Here is a 24,961-nt window from a genome sequence, read left to right on the forward strand (position 1 = left end):
TTCCTCACTGCCACCTTGATATGCTTCGAATTCTACGAAGATCAGCTAGATATCCGAATAGGTTAGGACATTACACTCTTGTCTTGACATTGCTTCTGTTTTAGCTGTTTCTGGGCGTCTTGTGCGTTGTGCGCAAGACTTTGGTTTTATTTTTCCTGCATATACTACCTGCTTTGCTGCTTTATTACCTTATGCACTTATTCATTTCCCTTGAGTTAACTCGCGCATTTTCATTCCATGCAGACGACATGTTGCCCGGGAACATGCTCTCCGAGTTGAAGACGCTCGCCCGAAGCCACGGGTTGGCGAGCGGTTCTCAAACAGTACCAAACTCAGTGGTGGAGGCCGCCATTGTCCATGGGCGATCACCACCGAAGGAACCCGCCCAACGCAAAAAATTGGTCCTTAAAAGACCCAAAAGGAAAGCCCCCCAAGTCATCCAAGAAGAGGAGGAAGAGGACGACGAGGTCACTGAGGATGGCCTCGTTACGAAGAGGAAAAGGGTGGCACCATCTTCACCACCTGCCCCACCCCCTCTTCCAGCCTCAACACCACCATCAACGCCTGCTCCTCCTCCCTCATCGCCAACACCACAAGCTCCTCCATCACCAGTCCAAGCAGTTCCACTGGCCACTGCGCCACCTGCAGCTGAGGCCCAAGAGCCAAATTTCTTGGAGGACCCCCCAAGCGCCTCTACGCCATACGTGTCAGCAGGAGGGGGCCCCCCTTCAAACACTTCAGCTGCAGAGAACGTTCCAATCGGGGATGAGGTGGCTCATACCTCTCCAGTCCTGATTACCGAATCCCCGATTGCGTCGCCACGCCAGGAAGCAAATACTGAAGATATTGCCAAGGAAGGTGGCGGCGAGAACCCTCAACAAGCCCCCCTGGCGCCTCTCCAAGCAGCAAACCTTTCCCTTGAAGTCACAAGGATGTGGGAACCTCTGACTGCCAAACTTAAAACCATAGCGGAGGATATCCCATCGATCATAACGAGGGTTGTGGAGAGCTCCACCAGGAGGCTTCAAGACGATCTCTACAACCTCAAGACTGAAAATAGCACTATGAAGGTCGAGGTGGAGAAAATGTCATTCAGCCTGACGCTCGCAGAACTTGATCACTCCCGAGTGGAGGATGCCCTGAATACCGAGCTCAGGCTGGCGCGCAAGGAAGCTGCTGACCTTCGCCGCAAAGTTCACGATCTTGCCCAAGAGAAGGTCGAGTTGGAAAGCAAAATCGTGCCTCTGCGCACCAAGGCGAGCGACCTGGAGGCTCACATTCAAGCTGACGCCGCCAGGGTGCAAAAACTGGAGCAGAGGTCGATCGACCGCGAGAAGCTACTTGGGCAAGTAGAAAAAGCGAGGGACGACGCCATGGCTGATCTCGCCGAGGCAAACAAGGAGAAAGGAAAGATGGCTGCCGAGTTGGCCCAAGCTCAAACGGAATCCAAGAAGGTTACTGACGACCTTCTCCATGCTCAAGAGACCAACGAACAACTCCGAAAACAGGTTGAAGAGCTGGAGCAGCAGAACAAAGAGCTCAAGAAACAGGTTAAAGAACTTCAAGGGCAAATTGAAGAACTTAAGCTAAATTCTGCTCAGATTCTGGCTGCTGGATTCGAAGCCGCTCGGGAACAATTCGCATGCCTATTCCCCGATCTCGACCTCAGCATGGTGTCGTTGAACAACGAAGTAGTAGATGGAAAGGTCGTTCCTGCTGAAGACTAATCAACTCCACCTCATCTGCTACTTTATGATTTCCCTCGTATTATTCTGTAAAAACTCTTGTATGTGTGCTTTTATCAAATACTTATTTCAATCACAAGGCTTGGATATTCTCTCCCCTGACTCCTTCTAAGCGCTTTAACCTTCTTTGCATGTTTAACTTTGTCGGATTTAACTTAGTGATTTTGTAAACGCGACTTTTGACGTAACTGCCTCGAGCCAATTCAAACTTAAGCAATAATCACTTTAAACAACTTGTATTCTTAAGGCGACTAACCTTATTGCAAGAATACCCTTCAAGCAACGAACTGTAACTCAATCATTGGCTCAAACAACGTCCCACTCGACCTGCTTTATCAAACAAGTCTTTCAACCTTCTCGCCGTCGTTTAAACTCTTCCCGATCGCCAAGACCTCTTGGTGACATCAGCCTTTCCTAGCCTCATGCTTTGGCAATCGTTTCTTTATCTGGGGTAGAAGCGCCCTTTGGGATCTTCCTTTGCCCCCCTGAACTTCAGAGCGAAAGACCGGCTGACTAGGCGTTCTCTTCGAACCTACCTTAGTCACCTTTCAAGCTTCTTCCACCCTCTTCGCCATACCTGAACTCGTTCGAGACGAGAAGGATTTTATCTTGCCTATGCTCGCACGTAAGCGAGAAGGTCTTTTAACTCGCCTGAACTCGCTCAACGGCGAGAAGGACTTTACCTGGTGCCTCAACTTGCCCAGGGTGTACATCTCCTCCCCCCTGGATGCACTGAGGACCTTTTCTTTCTCTCGCCTGCACTCGCTCGGCGGCGAGGAGGTCTTTAACTGGTCTTAGCTCGCACAACGGCGATAAGGACTTTATCTGGTGCCTCAACTTGCCCAGGGTGTACATCTCCTCCCCCCTGGATGCACTGAGGACCTTTTCTTTCTCTCGCCTGCACTCGCTCGACGGCGAGGAGGTCTTTTAACTTGCCTCTACATTGCCCCAGGAGTTACATCTTCTCGCTCCTAGAAACACGGAGGACTTTTACTCTTTCTCGCCTGCGCTCGCTCGACGGCGAGGAGGTCTTTTAACTTGCCTCTACATTGCCCCAGGAGTTACATCTTCTCGCTCCCAGAAACATGGAGGACTTTTACTCTTTCTCGCCTGCGCTCGCTCGACGGCGAGGAGGTCTTTTACTTGCCTCAGGACGCGCGGGGGCATTGAGGTCTTTCATCTGGTGCCTCCGATCGCCGAAAGACGATGAGGACTTTGAAAACTTAACTGGTGCCTCCAATCGCCGAAAAACGATGAGGACTTAAAACTTAACTGGTGCCTCCAATCGCCGAAAAACGATGAGGACTTAAAACTTTTTAGAAAGCACGTGATATATCTTTTCTTGCCTTAAATCATGTACAAATGACAAGGTCTTTCTTCAAAACTTTTGAAAATAGCACACATGCAATCTGAAAACACCTTATACTTCGAAAACTCTTCTTTTATTGGGTGGCCTCGTTAAAAACCCTCCTTAGGGAAAAAAGAGTGCCCCCTTGAAACTGTTTTAACAGAGACATTGTAAATAACATTTGTGTTTGTCTTTACTTACAAAGCTCTTAACTATAGTACAACTTCAGGTGTGTGGCGTTCCAGGTGCGAGGGATCGCCCCTCCTTCCAGCGTCTCTAAGAGGTAGGCCCCGTTCCCGAGCGCCTCGGTTATTCTGAACGGTCCAGTCCACTTGGGTGACAATTTATTCTCCATCTCGTACTGGTGGGCTTTCCTCATCACCAGATCGCCCTCTCTAAACTGCCTTGGCATCACCTTAGAGTTGTATCTTCGTTCGACCCTTCTCTTCACAGCTTCAGCTTTCAACCTCGCCTCTTCCCTGACCTCATCCAGCAGATCCAGGTTCAGCCTTCTCTCTTCGTTCGAGTCTTCCTCTACGAAGTTCTGGAATCTCGGCGAGCTCTCCTGGATCTCCACTGGAATCATGGCATCACACCCATAGACCAAGCTGAACGGGGTCTCGTGGGTTCCTGACTGCTCGGTGGTGTGGTACGCCCAGACTATACGGGGCACCTCCTCAGCCCAACTTCCCTTGGCTTTCTCAAGCCTTCTCTTCAAACCTCTCAACAACACCCGATTAGCTGATTCCACCTGGCCATTTGTTTGAGGGTGCTCGACGGATGCAAACACTTGTTGAATTCCCACCCCTTCGCAAAGCTTATTCAACAGGTGGCTTGCAAACTGCGTCCCATTATCTGATACCAGGCGCTTAGGCACTCCAAACCGGCACACGATGTTCTTCCATACAAAACCTTCGATCTTGTGTGCGGTAATCTGGGCCACTGGTTCTGCTTCAATCCACTTGGTGAAATACTCAATCGCTACCACCAAGTACTTCATCTGCCTGATCGCCAGCGGGAAAGGTCCCAGGATGTCGATTCCCCAAGTATGAAACGGCCAAGGGCTATAGATCGACTTCAACTCCTCGGGAGGTGCCTTGTGCCAATCGGCGTGCTGCTGGCATTGTTTGCAGCACTGGGCATACTTCTTGCAATCCTCTCTCATGGATGGCCAATAGTAGCCTGCACGAAGAGTCCTCGCGGCCAGAGCTCGACCCCCGACGTGGCTTCCACATATACCTTCGTGGAGCTCTGCCATAATTCTCGTGCACTTCTCGCCGTGTATGCATTCCAGGAGTGGGTGAGTGAACCCAAAACTGTACAGATCGCCATCAATCAACGTGTACTTGCTAGAATTTTTCTTTACCTTCCTAGCTTCTGTTGGATCCAGCGGGAGGAGGCCATCTGCCAAGCACCGCTTGTATTGCGTTATCCAAGTGTCTGGCTCATGGGTGGCGCAGACCTGCATCACGTCCACCTTCTCTCCTCGGCATGCTCTAACTCTCGGCGATCTCAGAGTTTCTTGCGTCAAGGACTTATGGCTTCTCGCTGCTCTCTCCGTCGACCTGCTTATCTGAAGGACCAGGTGATCTGCTACAAATGCCCTCGGCGTCTTCAGAGTTTCTTGAATCACCGTCCTCTGCCTACCCCCCTTGCCTGAGCTGGCGAGCTTAGCAAGCAAGTCAGCTCGGGCATTCTGCTCTCGGGGCACATGTACTACTTCAAAAGAGGCAAAGGAACTCTTCAATTCCTGCACATACGCCAAGTAAGCCGCCATTTGTGGATCTTTAGCCTGGAACTCGCCTGTTACTTGCCCTGTGACTAGCAGCGAGTCACTCTTAGCCATCAGCACCCTAGCTCCCATTTCCTTGGCCAGCAGAATCCCGGCGATCAGCGCCTCATACTCCGCTTGATTGTTGCTGGCTTTGAAGGCAAATCTCAACGATTGTTCGATCAGCACGCCGTTGGGTCCTTCCAATATAACTCCAGCACCGCTGCCCTGCTGGTTCGACGATCCATCCACCGAAAGCACCCAACGGAAATCGTCTCCCTCAACCCGCGTCGCCTCCGATGAGAGCTCAACCACAAAATCTGCAAAGATTTGCCCCTTGATCGGGCCTCGAGGCTCATATTTAATGTCAAACTCTGACAACTCCACTGCCCACTTCACCATTCTCCCCGCAACGTCAGGTTTCTTCAAGACCTTCTGAATGGGCAGGTCAGTCATCACCAGTATTGTGAAACTGTGGAAGTAGTGGCGCAACCTCCTCGCCGAAAACACCACAGCCAGCGCAGCCTTCTCCAGGGCCTGATATCTCGTTTCTGGGCCCTGCAACACCTTGCTCACAAAATAAATAGGCTTCTGAGCCTGATCTTGATCCTGGGCGAGCACCGCACTCACCGCCCTCTCAGTCACAGCGAAATACAACCTGAGAGGGATTCCCGCCAGCGGTTTGCACAGAACCGGCGGACTCGCCAGATACTCCTTCAGCTTGACGAAAGCTTCCTCACACTCTTTCGTCCAAGCGAACTTGTTATTGCGCCGCAGACACCGAAAATAGGGATGTTCCTTTTCTCCGCTAGCTGACACGAAGCGAGATAGGGCTGCCATCCGACCTGTTAGCTGCTGGACTTCTTTCACTGTAGCCGGGCTTCTCATCGCCAAGATGGCGACACACTTGTCTGGGTTAGCTTCTATTCCTCTTTCAGTCAAGAGAAAACCCAAAAACTTTCCAGCCTCCACGCCGAAAATGCATTTCTCCGGGTTGAGCTTTAACTTGAACTTGGCGATCGTCGTGAACAATTCTTCCAAGTCCGCAACGTGCTTGCTCTTCTCCTGCGAGGTCACGACCATGTCATCGACGTAGGCTTGCACGTTCCTTCCCAGCATCGGTGCAAGTACTCGATCCATCAACCTCTGGTACGTGGCCCCCGCGTTCTTCAGCCCAAACGGCATCACCTTATAGCAGTAGCACGACCTCTCCGTCATGAAGGCTGTTTTCTCTTCATCCATGGGATGCATCTTGATCTGATTATAGCCCGAGAAGGCATCCAGGAAACTCAGCAGCTTGCACCCTGCAGCACTATCAACCAGGGCATCAATGCTTGGTAAAGGATACGAATCCTTTGGGCAAGCTTTGTTCAGATCGGTGAAATCGACGCACATGCGCCATTTCCCGTTACTCTTCTTCACCAGTACGACATTTGCCAACCATTCAGGGTACTGGACTTCCCTGATGTGGCCTGCAGCGAGGAGTTTCTGTGTTTCGTCCCTGATCGCCTGCCTCCTCTCCTCGTTGAATTTTCTTCTCCTTTGTTGCACCGGTCTCACCTAGTTGTCCATCGCCAGATGATGGCACAAGAAGTCGGGATCAATCCCGGGCATGTCCGAAGCGGACCATGCAAATGCGTCCAGATGCCGCTCAATCACCTTGGCGATCTGGTCCTGGAGATCGACCTCCAGAGATCTTCCGAGCTTGAAGATTTTCCCTCCGATCTCCTTCTCGAGCCACTGCTCGACAGGTTTGGGCCTGGATTCTCTGGCGATCACCGCCCTGGCGATTCCCTGTTCCCTTGCTTCCTCGGGGCGATTCCGCGCCTCTTCCTCCTCCAGGCCAGCATTCCTCTCCCCCAGCTCAGCATCCACCATTTCCACGTCTCTTCCGGTGGCCTCCTCTGTTACCGGCAGTCTGGGCTTCACACCGGGAGGCGGGGTGGTTGTTACATAACTCACTGATCTTTTGTTTTTCAGGCTATTCTCATAGCACCTTTTCGCTTCTTTCTGATCAGACTTTATCGTGATCACCACCCCTTCCATGGACGGCAGCTTCACCTTCATGTGCCGAGTCGACGGAATGGCGCCTATCCTGTTAAGAGTGGGCCTTCCCAACAGGATATTATACGCTGAGGGGGCGTTAACGATGAGGTACTTGATTTTCTCCGTCCTCGACCCAGCCTCATCTATAAACGTGGCTCTCAGCTCAATGTACCCCCTGACCTCCACCTGGTCGCCAGCGAATCCATACAAGCACCCTCCATAGGGCCTTAGCTGGTCAAGGGGCAGTTCCAGCTGCGTGAAAGTCGGCCAGAACATCACGTCTGCCGAGCTTCCTTGGTCCACCAGAACCCTGTGGACCTTCCTCCCTGCTGTAACCAACGAAATAACAATGGGATCGTTGTCATGAGGCACAACGTCCCGAAGATCCTGCTTGGTGAACGTAATGTCCACTTCCGGCGAGTGATCTTCAAACATGTCCACTGCCATCACCGATCGCGCATACTTTTTCCTCTGCGATGCGGTGCATCCACCACCTGAGAAACCCCCTGCAATGGTGTGGATCTCCCCATGGATAGGCATCTCGTGTTGCTGGGCTTCTCCACCTGCTGGCTGGGAACTCGACGCTCCCCCCGTCCTCCTGTCCAGCAGATAGTCATTTAGGAACCCGCTCTTAACCAGATCATCGAGCTGGTATCCTAAAGACAAACACGAGTCCAGGTTGTGGCCAAAACACTGGTGGAACTCGCACCAGGCGTCCGGCTTTGACCCCAGCACCTTGTCGCCCACCTTCTCAGGCACCTTCAACCTAGCAGATATGTTAGGGATAGCGATCAGGTCCGCTAGTCCCATGACAAATTTGTGCTTAGGCGGGCGATTGTATTCCCGGCGTGCTGGTTGTTGGCGCGCTGGTTGTTGGCGCGCTTGGCTTCTTCCCTTATTTCTCCTGTCGTAAGGATAGCGAGTCCTTTGGTCTTTTCTGGCCGCCGCCGCCGTTTCCAGCACCCTCTGCGGCTGGATCCTGGTCTGGGCGCGTGGCCTGGCGGGAGCCACGCTGCCTCTCTTCTCGGCGACTTCACTCTCGTCGGCGATGTGGGCCACCGCAAGTCGCCTTACTTCAGCAAAGGTCGCTGGGTGAGCCCTGATCAAGGCCTCGCAGAATGGCCCTGGCTGCACGCCCTTCTTGAAGGCATAGACCAGCATTTCTTCATCCTTGGCTGGCGATCTGACCATCTGCGCTCCGAAGCGATTGAGGTAGTCTCTGAGGGACTCCCCATGGTACTGCCTTATATCAAACAGATCATAGGACACCCTGGGCGGTGCCTTATTCACAATGTACTGTTCGACAAAGATTTTCGAGAACTGTTGAAAATTGGTTATGTGGTCGTTAGGCAGGCTCACAAACCACTCCATCGCCGTTCCCTGGAGCGTACTCACGAACATCTTGCAGTAGACGGCGTCTGACCCTCCCGACAGCATCATCTGCGTGTGGAACGTGGTCAGATGAGCCTCTGGATCCTCCACGCCGGTAAAGACAGCCTTAACCGGAACCACGCTCGTGGGAATGGGCGTGTCGGTAATCGCCTGAACAAAAGGCATTGGGAAAACACGAGGTGGCGTCGACGGCGCCACCTCTTCAGCAGAAGAACGTCCTTGTTGCTCCTGAAGAGCTCGACGCAGCTCCTCAGTTACCTTGCTGAGCTCCTCGTTCCTGGCGCGAGAGGCGACCAGGTCCTCATGTATCCTCGCCTGCTCTACGCGCGAGGCTTCCACAGTTGCCTGCAACGAGCGCATCATCTCTGCCATCTGCGCCATGGTCATGGCGGCGTCGCCTTCAGCAGCGACAGGCGCCACGGGACTGGAACGATTGCTTCTCATTTTTCTCATTAACTTCAGCGAACCACAGAAATACAGCAAACAACACTTCAACCACGATCGAATCAGCGATCAATCGGAGAAAACTCAAGAACTGCGCAAGAACTCAAGAACACCGCAAACCTTCGAAGAAAACCACAACTTCACCAAAAACCACCGTTTTCCCGCGAACAACCAAACAAACGAAAGAACTCGAACTTCCACCGAACAGATTACGCGTAATCAGCAAAAAGAACCTTACTCCACCGATCGAAAAGCCAAACGAACGGTTCAAAACACAGATTCACCGAACGAAACTCAAAGAAACTGCGAACGACGGTTGCACCAGCACACAACCACGCAGAAAACCTCGAAAACTTCCACGAACTCACGCTGTGGATGGGAGCAAGTTTTACACGGCCCCACGGTGGGCGCCTGATGATCCTGCCTATTGACCGGAACGCTGGAGAATGCCTCGTCAACGGATCGACGTGCGCACCGCTTCTCACCTTCGTTCCTCCCCGGGATCTACTTCAAGAACCTGCAAAGAAACGATACGGCGCCGCTGCGGCCGATCGCACTCCAACGCTCAAGTCAGTGACGGTATCACCAAAAACTGAGAGAACTAGAACCGTGCAAATCCTCTCTCACAAACAGCTCTATCACTCGCAAGCGTAAAGTGTATGAACTGAACGTGCGTCCCTCAGAAAATCTGTTAAGAACTCTTATATACCTGGTGGCTTTCTCTCTCCTGACAGTTACAGCCTTGGACACGTGGCTCGCATCCAACTGTACACGTGCCATCATCTGGAGGCTCCCTGACTTGGCGCCGCTTCTGCTCTCATTTTGGCTAAGTTACTTATGCATGGTACTGCCCAGTGCATAGCTAACTTAGGAGTGCGATCTATACTGGAACTGGCGAGTTAGGGGCCTTCATACACCTTCCCTGTGGTCTCGCCGGCCGCCTTCATAATCTGCTTCTCCTTCATCTTCGGCGATGTGCTTGTTCTGGCGATCTCCGACTGCTTGGTCGCCTGGGTCTTCATCTGGCGACTTCATCTTCAACCTGGCGATCGCCCATTCTGGTAAGCTGAAAATCGGAACACGCCAGCTTAACAACTGGCGACTACACGTGTCCCCCGACTTCCTTCCCTTCTGCCAACCTGGCGCCTTGCCAACACGCCTACACTGTAGCAGGATGCCACGTCATCACACCCAACCACCAGGGCGGTACAAGAACCACCAGAAACTGGAAACTAGAAATGTGTGTGAGAAAACTTGCACTCTGTTTTTCTTCTCTCTTTTTTCTCCTCCTTTACCCTCCCTCTGATTCTCTTTTTTATCTCTCTTTCCCTGCTTCTGGGCATAACAGAATTCTGTTATGCTTTTCTGGCATGTGTCAGAACCCTGTTATGCTTTTCGGAGAAAGCGTACCTTCAGAATCAGCAATGGGGAGCGCGAGAGTCTGCGCATGTCTGCGCTTGGCTGCGCCTGTCTGTACCTTTAATGGTACGGAGTGCTCTTTTGTCTGGACCGCACCCCTCTCAGATGATGACACGTGGAGGCCTGCAACTCACATCTAACCACACACGTGTCACTTACTGGAAGGGCTCTAGCGCTTCTCTTTGTGGGCCTAAGTTACGCCCTCGCGGAGTAACGTAGGATGTTTCTCTTATCTGGGCAGATCGCATACTCTTGGGAGAACGTCGGGTGTGGCTGGTCTAGGCACACTCACCAAACGTTGCTCTCTGCGTATACAGCTTGCCCTTCACGATGCCATGCACGTAATGGGTTGAGGGAATCACCAACCACTGGCTGGTTTACTAGTTCCCTCAGGCCACTCTCGTGCATGATTCCCTGAGGTGTGTACATGCGAGATCCATGCGTAACGCTCTCGCTGGGAACCTCATTCCCAGTTTAACTGCGTGTAACACGAGACCCCGATGACAATACCCCGATGACTGATCAGTGTTTATCTGCTTCTCGCGTTCTGCCTTCAGGCGTTAGTCTGAGAACTGATCTGTTGGTGGCCACTTGGCTACTGACCAGCGATCACCATCCCGAATGATCTGTCCCCCGACCTCTCTACCGCCTGATCTGTTGGTGGTCACTTGGTTACTGACCACCGATCACCTCCCTTGGCGATCGTCCCTCTGACCTCTCTGCCACCTGGTCCACGTGTCACCCTGCGAGTGGTCCACGTGGTTCTCTGATGCTGACGTCATCGACTACCGATGACCGATCGGATCAGCAGTTTTAACCGATTAAATGTAAGTTTTCATAACAGTTTTTTTAAAACCTGTTTTAACTGATTTGGTTGTTCAAACCTGCCTTCAAAGGTAGCTTCTCAAGGAATATAAAAATAGTCTCCTTTGAAACGTGAAAAGATTGATGAAATAAAAAAAGTTTGATACTCTGATTTGAGAGATTACCAACTGTTTGTAAAAAGGTGTTTTACCAAGTTTTAGCAAGAATTCTTTTGAGCTTTGCTGTGATTCAAGAACTGATTAATAGGGTTTCTGGTGTACTGTGATTCCAGGTGTTTTCTACCTTTGTTTAGGTTCTTGTAATTGTTCATATTACTTTTTGTAAAACTGTTGTAAAATCCTGTAAAGTCAGTGTGATTCTGGCTTGAGGTGTTGGCTGTGTGCAAAGAGGGTGAGTAGGCTTTGTGGGATTCAAAGTCACCTCTTTGTGTTGTGTGTTTGTAATCTGTGATTGGTTACATAGTGAAATACTCAGTGGTTTGACTGAGGACTGGATGTAGCTCTGGGATAGAGTGAACAAGTATAAACCTTGTGTGTAATTCTCTCCATCTCTTCTCTCCATAACTGTTTCATATTTTCCGCTGTCATAAACAACCAGTTAAATCGTCATTTTAACCGATTATAATTCTGATATCTGTTTCTGTTTGGCAATTTGATTGGCTTTCTGAATTGCTTTTGAGTTGATTGTTAAAGTTTCATTCTAAGCAAAGTATTTGTGAAAATATTTTGTAAACAATTCACCCCCCCCCCTTTTCTAGCCATCGATCCTAACACATTATACCTTCAAGGTTTGCAAAAATCGTTTATATACAATTCACCCCCCTCTTGTTTAAGGCCATAAATTCTTACACAAGCATCTGTTGTTGTTGGGCTTCTTCTTGGCGTTTCTTATATTTATGCTGAAAATGAAGTTAAATTGATTATTGTGAAGAAAACATATAGTAAAAATTAAATTATAACTTAAACATTAAGCATACCGCAAGGTCGTGGGTCTTGTCATTGACCCATTGTTTAGTCTTCAATTTCTTCGTTCTCTGTACCACCTCCCAAGCAATTGGTTGTCTTTCAAGCTCCTTAGTCTACATAAATTTAATGAAAAGATATAATTGAATAAATAAGTCTAATATAAAAAAACTCAAAAATATAATAACATTACCATTTTATCAAAGTGAGCTGCCGCTGACATGGAACCACCACAGTAGGCTGAGGCTCCTTTCTCAACAGCCCAATTCGCCTTGGCAATGACACTCTTTTTTTAGAATTTTGTAGAACTCCAATGTTGGTTCAAGGTTGCTCGAACAAGTGGTGGAGTCCAGGTCCCCTTATCTTGATCATTCCTATCTTTATTCATAAGATTTTTAAAAATACGAGAGCCTTCAAAAACGAATCTAATGAGTTGGTTTTGATCCAGATCCCGCCTATACTCTTTCTGCATGAAAAATAAATTAGAAAGCAAACATTGTAAAATAATAAAATAACATTGTAAATGTAATCATAACTCAAATTACCTTAAACTCTCTAAACCATCTATCTCTGAGCTCAAGACGAACCATCTTCCAAGTGGGATTGGATTCATCATATTTTTGCTTGATGATTCGTGAGATTTCATTGGAAGGTCCATTTCCTGGTGCAAAATTGTGTTCAAAACATATTGTCAAAATGATATATGGAAATAAGAACATATTGATGAATAACAACTAGATTAAAATATACTTACTCTTTTTTTTTTTTACATGAAGCCAAGCTCCTTTGATGAACTACATTGCCAGACTCATACTGATGTGAGTTGATTTTAGATGTTTTCTTTCAAGGTGAAACTTTACTTAAGATTGAGATTTTAGCACAATTATGGTGAAAACCCTAAGAAGATCCCCACTGAACACGAACTTAACCAAGTGGTTAAGTAAGTGTGAAGATTCACTTCACAAGGGCAAAGAGAAAATCACAAGAATATGGGTGACAATGATGCAAAGGCAGAAATTAAAGAACATAAAGGAAACAAAAAAAAATGATTTGACTGAATGGAAGAGATTGAATTAAATAAGAACATATAACAAAGAGAATTGATGGAAAGGAAGATGAAAAACAAAGATGAAGGAAAAGGAAGCTTATGGATGATGGAATAAGAGGATGAACATGCCAATTGGATGGTTGATTCTCCAAGATATGTGTAGAGGGCCACCACTTGAGAGCTCTCAACTCACTAAAGATAAGGTCTTAAAGCTAGAAGACTCAAGCCTCACAAACACCTCACACAATTTTTGCAGAGTAACTTTACTTTTTAAATTCAACATGAAAAATAAACTAGGTAGGCCTTCTATTTATTGGTGAAGGAGCCTTGGAGAACAAGCTAAAGGGGTAGGATGGGAAAAGGGAAAAAATGGGCAGCCTTAGGGTTTAACTAAGTCAAACCCGCATCCTAGGCTTGTCCTTCTATAAACTAGGTCAAAATGCCTCTCAAAAGGGCTAGGAACGAGCTAAAATGATAATTACACCCCCTATTATGCTAAAGGCACCTTATTTTAGCCTATATTTGCTATTTGGACCCCCAAAGTGAGACCAAATTATTTACAACTTGTTTTATTCTTAAGAAGATCAGTATGAAGAACTTGAGATGCTATGGTCTTTGTCCATTTCTCCCTCTGGTGAGGTCTTCACTTGAATGTTGAGATGAACTTTCATAGTGTGAATCCTTGGTCATGTTCTTGTTGTCTTGGTTTGTATCATGCCCCCAGGTTTGAGAGAATTCGACCTCGAATTTAGAACTCCTGTAAATAACATAGTTATTTTGTTCACTGGATTTATATATGGGAGTGGTGAAGCAAACTTATGCTCTTTAAGCTTGAGGAGTTCACAGGGGTGGATTCTAGATACAAACCATGTTTAGAAAGAATATTTTGGGATGACAAAACTTTTGGGTGGAAATCCTCTTAGAAGTGGAAACCTTTAGGAGGTGTTTGAAAATCATCCTTAAAATTCTTTAACAAAGCTGGAAAGTATGTAGAAACTTTTGGTAATGAAAAAGAAAAGGAATGAGTATACCTGGGAGGCGCATTTATGTTTGTGCGGGGTAACACGATGAGACCTGTTTTACTTTCCTTTGCTTTTTCATTTTCTCTTTTTGTTTTTATTTTTATTTGGTCTTTATTTGCCAACATGGTGCTTTTAGTTGTGCAGTTGGTAGCGATGTGCCTAAAACCTAAACATTTAAAACATTTTATATTGGGGGTTTTGGTGGGTGACTTAGGGGTAGAGGTAGAAAAGTTGTCTTGAGAAACTTTTTGGTGAGTAGTGGTTTCTTTTGAAAAATTGGAAGGAGAAGTTTTTGCAGAAATTTTGTTTGCATCCTTCCATGAAGATTTGTAGAAGCCATCATTATGAGTATTTTTGAAAGTTGTTTTCTTCGAAATTTGTGATTCCACCTTGATGGCTAGGTGAACCAACTTCTTTAAAGAAGAGTACTCATATACTTCTACAACATCTCGAATTTCTCTCCTAAAACCACTCACAAACCTAATTATCTTTGACTCTTCACAATCATGCATATTAATTTTAGTCAAAGTTGTTTCTAAGTCTTCAAAATATTCCTTTACCGTCCTAGGTCCTTCATGAAGCCGTTGGAGCTTCAACAAGAGTTCCTTCCTATGAGGAGGAACAAACCGCGCGCACATGCATAACTTTAAATCACTCCAAGAGACCACGACTGGGCTCTTGTTTAGCCCAATGTCTATTACAGTTTGTTTCCACCATTGGATGGCATAGTGTAAAAAAACTAGGGAAACTAACCTAACCTTTTGGTCCTCGGTGACCTTATACACATTAAAGAGATGCTCAACTTTAGCTTCCCATTCTAAATACAAATTAGGGTTATTGGACCCACTAAAACTAGGTAACTTTACAAAATCAAAAGAATGTTGTGGTTGTTGTTGGTGTTGATGGTGTCGTTTGTCAAAATTGTCCCCTCGCCAATCATGTTCTTCTTTTTAACTTCCATAGTGCACGTAATTTCTAGTAGCTCTTCTAGGTGTTAGAATTGATGGCTTAAACAAGAAGGGGGGTGAATTGTTTTATGAAAGATTTTCGCAAAAGCTTGATTTAGAATGAATCTTTATCAAACAAACTAGATAACTACTTAAGGAAAGCCATCAAACAATCCAACAAAACCAATTATCAGAATTTTAACCGGTTAAATCTTCATTTTAATTGGTTGTTTATACCAGCATCAGAAATGAAATTATCAAATAGTTATGGAGAGTTTGAGAGAAAGAGATATTTACACAACAAGTTTATACTGGTTAACTCACACATGAACTACATCCTGGCCTCATAACAACCTCTGAGTTCCACTAGTAATCAAAACCAGATTACAACACACACACACAAAGAGGTAACCTTGCAACCCACAAGATTCAGTCACCCTATTTGAAATATCAAACACCTCAAGACAGAACAACCTCTGTCTTTACAAGATTTCAAACACACACAATAGTTTTAAAGGAAGTACTATTACAAGTATCTATACAAGGATAGAAAACACCTGAATTTGCACAATACAGGAAACTCCTATGATCGGAACTCAAATCTGTATCAATACTTGTTGTATTTGAATTTGTTTTTTTCTTTGAAAAATAAGCTATATTTATAGAACTTTAAATGTAGCCGTTTAAGGTAGTTTTAATCACTAAATCAGTTAAAACAAGTTTTCAAAAATCTGTTATGAAAACACATATTTAACCGGTTGAAACCATGATTTAACCGGTTGAATGAGTCAAGCAGTTGCATAACTAATTCAAAAAGCAGTTTCAAAAACCTTAAGCCAGCTAAGTGACAAACAACCGATTATCTCGATGATTTAACCGGTTGTTTTCCCTTTGCTTGGAAAAACACTTTGTTTCTTTTAAAACTGTTTGATCAAGCTTTGTGTAGGAATAAGAACTGATCTTAACAAAGATTCTAAACAACCTAATCTAAACCCAAACCAAAAAGCAGCACAGTTTCAGGCTTCATGTGGATTTGAAACATCAAAGCTCCCATGTTCAACAATCTCCCCCTATTTGATGGAGACAAATCCTTGGGATGCTTTTAGGAATGTTCTTTATTTTGAATTTGTTCAACCTGTATTCATGAGCAAACACAGAAAAACAGGGTAATATATTCTTAATCAAATAAGCACAAGAAACCAGTTCTCTCTTGGTGATTTCCAAAACAGGAACATCTGCCAAATCAGATGAGAAACCAGCAAACATACATAGGTGAAAAACTGATAAACAATAAGTTATTTCACAGGAATAACCGGTTGAAATTTGTATATCAAAGTTTAACAGTTTCAACAAAATTCAAATTTAAACCAGTTAAAGCAGTTTATAGCAGCAATGTTCAAAGCAATGAAGAAAGCAATTTAATAAGAACATTACAGAACCAACTTCTCCCCCTATTTGTCTCATCAAATAAACAAAAGGCAGGATTAAAAACAACATAAAAAAACAAAACTAATTTGTTTAGAAACTAGAAAAATAAAAATGAAGGACTGTCCTCCCTTTCAAACTGGAGTTCCATAATCTGCTTCTGGACTTCTTCAATTTGTTCATCCAGTGTTGAGAAACGTGAATCCATATTGTTAAATCTTGATTCACACATATCATAGAGGTTCCTTTGATTCTTAGCAAAGGTGTCCATACGGTTGACCATCAATCTTTCGAAAGGTGACATTGTTGTCATCCTTTCTCCCATGTTGGTATCATTATGATAATCCTCTTGAGCCTCAGCAGAAGGTTCATCTTGTGGTGCTGCTTCCTCAGGTTCATCATCCTCATGTGTTCCACTTGGGCCAGCTTGATCACCGTCCTTGCTCACCCATCTTCCACCAATTTTAGTAAATCCCATTTTACTTAGGGATCCACTATTGATTTCACTGGAGGGCTTGATTACTTCAGATAGCTCCCCTTCTATATTCACTTCAAAATAGTGAAGGAACTTAGAGATCAAAATAGCATAGGGATAATGGAAATCACATAACCTTATGGACTTTTGCATGTGCTCTTTGATTGTGTGGATCCAATTGATCTTCACTTTGCTCATTATGCAATAGATCAGTAGGAGATCTTCTTCAGAAAGAGTGGAGTGGTTTCTCCCCCTAGGTGTGACAATCCATGATACTATGAAGGCAACGAGCCTTTCTTCAAGCTTTAATACTCCAACCGAAAAGTTCTTCACTTTGGATTGGGGATTCTTCAGACAACCTTTGAAGAACTGCATTTTGTTGAACTCTTCAACAATTCCAAGGTTCCCTCTATTGATCCTTAGCCCAGAGTACTTTAATTCGATCACAACATACCACACATCATTGGTGATGATCATCTCTACACCTTTCACAAGAGAAATAAGTGAGTCACCATTTAAATGAAGGTTAGTGAAAAATACCTTCATCAAATTTAGATATATGTTCCCAGTGAGCTCTAGGAATCTTTTCAATCTTTGTTCTTTGAGGATGCTTCTCACAGTGTCCAGTTTTTGCTGTTTCATCCAAGTGAAGGAGACCATCTTGGGTGTGTTCACAGTTTTTCTACTTGTTTCAAGTAGATATTTGTTGATAAGATCAACATCACCTGAAAACTAGCCTTCAAGTTTTCCTACACTCTTAAGAGCCCTAGATTTCATTCTCTTAGCTGAGGGAGGAGTTCCAACCATTGCTAAACTCAGAAGCAAGCTTTTGCACATTGCAGATAGGTTTTAGAGCAGAAAAATATAAGAACAACAGGTTGTTTTATGTGAATACAACAACCAATTTCATTGCTTTATATAGACAAAATTCTTGGTCAAAGATGGCATAGAGAGAGTTGTTTTCAAAACAAAAAAACGAATCAAATATGAGCCATAAAGCTGTTTTTGTTAGTCAAACAGAAAGTACAGATTCTCACATGTTGATTTGACCAAACATTAAAGGCAAGTTTAATTTTCCAAGATAGGAGAAATCTGATTCTTAAGAGCAGTTACAGTAGGGGTAAATTGTACTTATACACACAATTAATGCAATATTGACCACAATTATTACTAGGTTTGAACAGAATCTCAAATTAGAATTTAGAAATTAAAAACAGATTTGTCCAGTGCTGACACAGATAAAACAATCGGTTGTATCGAAGAAACAATAGGTTGAAATGTTGCACAGTTTCAAAATTTTTAGAAAAACAGATTTTCTTGAACAACCATGCAATATTAAACATCAAGGTTTATAATTGACACAAGTATATATAAAGCATGGATGAAATTTTAGTTAAATATATTTCAATCAAAGAGAACAAATTGAATTGGATTTAAGAGATAATTGTTCTACAAGAAGAAAAACAAGAGAGGTATCCTCATATCACAGTTACACTAATATGAGCAGTTCATGTAATCAGAACAAGACTTTGACATGCACAAAGATCTTTTTGAGGTCCTGATCTTTCTGAACCTTCAAGCATAGTCAGAAATCTACAAAATAGAACTTGTCAAATCACAAGGTTTAATCCCTTAAAAGTTTTTGGACCCTTTGTGTTGGACTTGTCTTTAGAAACATCAATACATCTGGGAATCCATTTAAAGATGCCATTAGGCACAAGAGATTTTCGAAACCTGCACTACATAACAAAATGGCCTTTCTTCATACAATAGAAGCATGTAACAACCGGTTGAATCGACCTTTTAACCGATTATTTTTCTGGTACAAATGTAAAAGGTTTTGAAATCTTATTTCCTTTGCTTTGAGGATAGAAGCCTAAACCAACTTTTCCAAAAACACATTTTTGAGATAAAAAAACATCTTCAAAATTGGATTTTCCAGTTGTAAGTTTGTCCAAGGTTTTCAAAAGATAGTGAATCTTTCTTTCAAGTTTTTCACAATTTTCACAAACTTTTGATTCACAACTGCAAGAAGAGTTCTTGTAAACTAAATCAAGGTTTTCAAAATCTTATTTTGTTTTGCTCAGCTCTTCCTCTAAAGACTTGACTCTGTTTTCCAACTAGTTATTTAGATCTTTCAACCGGTTGAGAGAAAGTGCCAATCGGTTAGCCTCTTCATGAGTTTCATTAAAAGCATAAAGCAATTGATAGTAATTGTTACCTTTACTTGAGGATGAAGAACTCATGCTACTTGTTACTGAAGCTTTAAGGCACAAATTTGCTTCTTCATCATTTGAAGAGGTTGAGGATGAGACTTCATTGTCATCCCATGCTACATAGGCCTTCTTAGCTTTTTCCTTTTTCTCTTTCTTGAAGTCTGCCTTTTCTTTGACTTCATTATTGGGGCAATCAACCTTGATATGACACTGTTTTCCACAGCCATAACAAGTGTACTTGTTAGTATTAAATTCACTAGATTTTTTAGACCCATACCTTTTTGAAGCTTGTCTTTTCTTCAAGAACGTGCTGAATTTCCTTGATAGAAGACTGATGGTGTCTTCATCACTCCCACTAGAGTCTGGTTGTTGTTTGTGGTTGCAAGCTTTGAGTGCTATGCCCTTGTTGTGCTTGTCCTCACTTTCTTGGACAGTAAGCCTATTTATTTCAAGCTCATGTTCCTTAAGCTTACCAAACAATGCGGCAACAATCATAGATGTTAAATCTTTGGATTCTGAGATGGCAGTGACCTTTAGCTGCCATGATCTATCAAGACACTTCAGTATCTTGATGTTCAACTCCTCCTTATCAATCGTCTTACCAAGACACATTAAATGATTTACAATGTGAGAAAACCTTTTCTGCACATCACAGATGGTTTCTCCATTCTGCATTCTGAAGAGTTCATACTTTTGAATTAGAGCATGCTTCCTTGCTCGCTTGACATCATTTGTTCCTTCATGTGTGACCTCTAGGATGTCCCACATTTCCTTTGCAAAGCTACACTGTCAAACCCTAAAAAATTCATCATAGCTCAAAGCAGAGGTTATTATATTTTTGGCAATCCAATCAAACTTGGGTTTTTTACTTTCAGCCTCAGTCCACTCAAATGAAGGTTTATTAATTAAAACCTCATCTCTTTTGACTTGAGTTATAAAAATCGTTTCCCAAATACCCTTATTAGCTGAGTGCATAAAGATTTTCATTCTCACCTTCCAAAACTGGTAATTAACCCCACAAAACAATGGTGGCCTATTTATGGAAGCACCTTCCCAAAAAGGCATTTTGTCAGCCATCAAAAAGATTTTTCAGAAAAACAGAAACAAGTACTTGAGTATTTTTCAAGAACCTAGCTCTAATACCGATTGTTAGAATTGATGGCTTAAATAATCCAATCAAACTTGGGTTTTTTACTTTCAGCCTCAGTCCACTCAGATGAAGGTTTATTAATTAAAACCTCATCTCTTTTGACTTGAGTTATAAAAATCGTTTCCCAAATACCCTTATTAGTTGAGTGCATAAAGATTTTCATTCTCACCTTCCAAAACTGGTAATTAACCCCACAAAACAATGGTGGCCTATTTATGGAAGCACCTTCCCAAAAAGGCATTTTGTCAGCCATCAAAAAGATTTTTCAGAAAAACAGAAACAAGTACTCGAGTATTTTTCAAGAACCTAGCTCTAATACCGATTGTTAGAATTGATGGCTTAAATAAGAGGGGGGTGATATGTTTTTGAAATATTTTTACAAAGACTTGATTTAGAATGAATCTTTATCAAACAAACTAGATAACCACTTAAGGAAAGCAATCAAACAATCCAACAGAAACAATTATCAGAATTTTAACTGGTTAAACCTTCGTTTTAATCGATTGTTTATACTAGCAGTAGAAATGAAATTATCAAACAGTTATGGAGAGTTTGAGAGAAAAAGAGATTTACACAACAGGTTTATACTGGTTCACTCACACATGAGCTACATCCAGTTCTTAGAACAACCTTGAGTTCCACTAGTAATCAAAACCAGATTACAACACACACACAAAGAGTTAACCTTGCAACCCACAAGATTCACTCACCCTCTTTGAAATATCAAACACCTCAAGACAGAACAACCTCTGTCTTTACAGGATTTCAAACACACACAACAGTTTTAAAGGACGTACTATTACAAGTATGTAGACAAGGATAGAAAACACCTGAATTTGCACAATACAGGAAACTCCTATGATCAGAACTTGTTACCACAACAAAGCTTGAACAACAATCTTGCACTTTGAAAAACTCCTTTCAAAAACAAATCTCTTTCTTTGATCTCAAATCTGTATCAATACTTGTTGTATTTGAATTTGTGTTTTTCTTTGAAAGAGAGGCTATATCTATAGCACTTTAAATGTAGCTGTTTAAGGCAGTTTTAATCACTGAATACGTTTAAACAAGTTTTCAAAAATCTGTTATGAAAACAAATTTAATCGGTTGAAACCATGATTTAATCGGTTGAATGAGTCAAGCAGTTGTATAACTAATTCAAAAAGAAGTTTCAAAAACCTCAAGCCAACTAAGTGACAAACAACCGATTATCTCGATAATTTAACCGGTTGTTTTCCCTTTGCTTGGAAAAACACTTTGTTTCTTTTAAAACTGTTTGATCAAGCTTTATGTAGGAATAAGAACTGATCTTGTACCGTCCCGTATCCGGGCGTTGACTAAGCCAAGGTCAAAGTCAACGGCTGAAGAGTCAAAGCCAACGCAAGGCGTCGCCTAGGTGGAGAGACGCCAAATGCCAGCATCGCCAAGAGGAAACGTCGCCAAGGCAAGGCGTCGCCTAGGTGGAGGCGTCGCCTAGGCGAAGGCGTCGCCCAGGTGAGGACGTCGCCAGATCAAACAGTGTAAAAACAAGGCAATCACGGTGTGGTTTCCCGATACCCATGGGTTGGAAAGACCATGGAGGGAGCGATGTCGTGGGAAAGCCTCAGGTCCCGATATCTCGGGAAAGTGATAAAGAGAAGGAAAAGGTGGCTTCAAGGCCATAGTGATAGTACCAGTGAAGGGCAGCCTGACTCGTGAAGTACCCCTGCCGCCCCAGAGACGCCTTCGGGACAGATACGACCCAAGAGGAAGGTCACGCCCAGGGTAACCGGGTGCAGGGTGCGAGAGGAAGGCAGATACGCTCTCAGAGTAAGTGGCTAGATACTTGGGGGCATGAGTTGGCACCCAAAAAGCCACCCCTAGCGCAGTAGCACTCCCAAGCAGGAGGACTCACACGTAGAAACGTCCCCAGATGGGTAGAAACGCCCCCAGATGGGGTCACGGCGTCGTGAGGCCCTCCACGTGTACAACAGCCATGCCAGAATGGTAACACCCTTCAGTCAGGTGCCAGGTAATTAAAAGTCATTCAATACAGTTTCCCTTTCGAGCATTCAGGTACTATAATGGCTCCCGAGCGTTTCAAACGTCTTAAATGCGCTACGTTTTCTAATTAAGCGCTTTAATGAGTGCGTTACGTTTGTGATTAAAAGCGCTTTAAGGCGCTTTAAATGCTTGGGTAGTTTAAATAGCGCAGAGAATGTTGGAACAAGGGTTGGAACTTTCGGCAAATTGACCAGAGAACTCTCTAGTTGCTTGCTCGTGCTTCAAGGTTACGTACAAGTGACTGGGGAATATTTTGCCAGAAGGAGACAACACACACAGATACACAGTTATTTTACCACCTTCAGAGTGCCACATGCGGTGCTCAGACACGTAGGTGGACAGTTTTTGGTGTTTCTTGCTGGCTGACTTGAGCGTCGGAGTGCACACGGCCGCTAGGGCGCCTCTCTGTCCTCTTTTTTGCAGGTATCCACAGGCTACCAGTGGGAAGGTGTCCCTAGCTGACGGTTGAGGTCGCGCGCGAAGACGTCCCAGTCAACCGGACGGAACATTTGGCGCCCACCGTGGGGCCGATGTAAAACATCAGGCCCATCACAAGTTCGAGAAGGTTTATCAAGTTACAGTAACGTTGAAGGAGTTTGGAGCGACAATGGCCCCCACCAGACGAAGAGCAGCGCGCGCAGCCCCAGCAGACCTATCCATGCAGCAGGTTCTGGAGATAATGAGGGGGCTGCAGCAGGACATGGCGGATTCGAAACTGGAGCAAGAACGCATGCAGGCAGACCTCGATGCCTCGCACAAGCGGAACGAAGAGCTCCACCGTGTGAATGAGGAGTTGCGCTCGGGTCTGAGAAACGATCAGAGGCGGCCTGGACAGGACGAAACGGAGAACCATTCCCCACCAAGGGAGTTTTCCACTCCTTTCTCACAGGAGATCCTAGACGCAGCGATCCCGAACACGTTCGCGGGACCCAAGGTGATCTTCACCGGGATGGAGGACCCAGAGACGCACCTGGCTGCGTTTCACACGCAGATGGTCCTGATAGGCGGTTCTGATGCTGCCAAGTGCAAGCTCTTCATGAGCACCCTGACCGGGATGGCTATGGATTGGTTCATTAGCCTCCCAGAAGGTCATATCACATCCTTCCGCCAATTGTCGCGGTTATTCCGAGAACAGTACTTAGCCAACAAGGCCCCGCCGTCGGTCTCCTACGACCTGTTCGACGTGAAGCAATATCAGGGGGAGACCCTGAAGGAGTACATCAATCGCTTCGGGGCCCAGGTCGTGAAGGTTGGCACAACAGAAGAGCCTATGATCGTGTACGCATTTGTGAAAGGCGTATGCCCCGGCCCCTTCGGAGAATCCATTATCCGTAATCGCCTTAGGACTTTCGCTGAATTACGGCGCAGGGCAGTAGAGCATATTGCTTCGGAAGGGGAGGTATGTGTGAAGCGCACCAGCGCCGTGCCCTCACGCCCGAGGGGACCGGCGCGAGTTCAACCCGTCAGAGTCAATGAGACCACGACGGGGAGAAAGAAGCCAGAGGCGAGACGCCCCTACGAGGCCAGAAAGCCCCAGCCCCGGGGCCCAGCAGGAGGCGAACGCCCCGCCAGAGAAAGAGCAAGACCGGCGAGGTACAACTTCGTGGTTGAGTTGAAGGATTTGATCGCCGTACCCAACATAGCCGAGAGGTTGAGGCGACCGGCGAAGACCGACAAGGTGTTAGGGCCCCGTAAAGACTCTTGGTGCGAATTCCACGAGGCTTTCGGGCACCAAATTGATAATTGCCTGTTGTTGGGCTACCAGCTAGATGAGTTGGTAAGGACTGGGTTTTTGAAAGATTATGTCGCAGATTCCACAACGACCGCCACCTTGCCGCCGCCGGCAGATGAGCCAGCACACGAGATGCCTGTGCTTGGCGAGGTCCACACCATTGCTGGAGGTTTTTCCGGCGGAGGACCCACCGCCTCCCAGCGGAAGAAATACGCGAGGGGGGTGAATTCAATCGAGGAAAGGCTCTCGGGGGAGCCCTGGGAGTCAGATATTGTGTTCACGAGAAGAGACCTCCGAGATGTGGTGCCCCACGACAACGATCCCGTTGTCATCTCAGTCGTCACAGCTGGAAGGAAGGTCCACAGAGTGCTTGTTGATCAAGGAAGCTCGGCAGACGTCATGTTTCTGTCGACCTTTAATAAGTTACGGTTGTCCCCCGATCTGCTGAGTCCCTATACGGGATGTTTGTATGGGTTCGGGGATAACCAGGTAGAAGTCCGGGGGTACCTGGAGTTGAGGACTACGTTCACAGACGGAGAGGCCTCCCGTACCGAGAGCATCCGGTACCTCGTCGTGAACGCTAATTCTGCCTACAATATTTTGCTGGGCAGACCGGCGTTAAACTGTCTGAGCGCAGTGTCCTCCACCCGTCACATGAAGATGAAGCTACCGGACCTCAGTGGTCGGGTGATAGTCATCAGGTCAGACCAGGAGGAGGCGAGGAAATGCTATGAAAACAGCCTGAAGACGAAGAGAGGCGTATTCATGGTGTATGAACGTCCGCCGAGCGCGGACGCGACGATGATTAAGGCGACGCCCGCTGGGCTGACGCCTGAAGAGGCCATAGCAGACAGGGCGATGCCCGAAGCAGATGTGCCGATGGAGGAAGGCCCTGACGACGCGGCGCCCGTTGAAGAGGCGGCGCCCGTCGAAGAGAATAGCAGGGAGCGG

This window comes from Phaseolus vulgaris, chromosome 6 (genome assembly GCF_000499845.2).
Source record: "Phaseolus vulgaris cultivar G19833 chromosome 6, P. vulgaris v2.0, whole genome shotgun sequence".
NCBI classification, from domain to species: domain Eukaryota; kingdom Viridiplantae; phylum Streptophyta; class Magnoliopsida; order Fabales; family Fabaceae; genus Phaseolus; species Phaseolus vulgaris.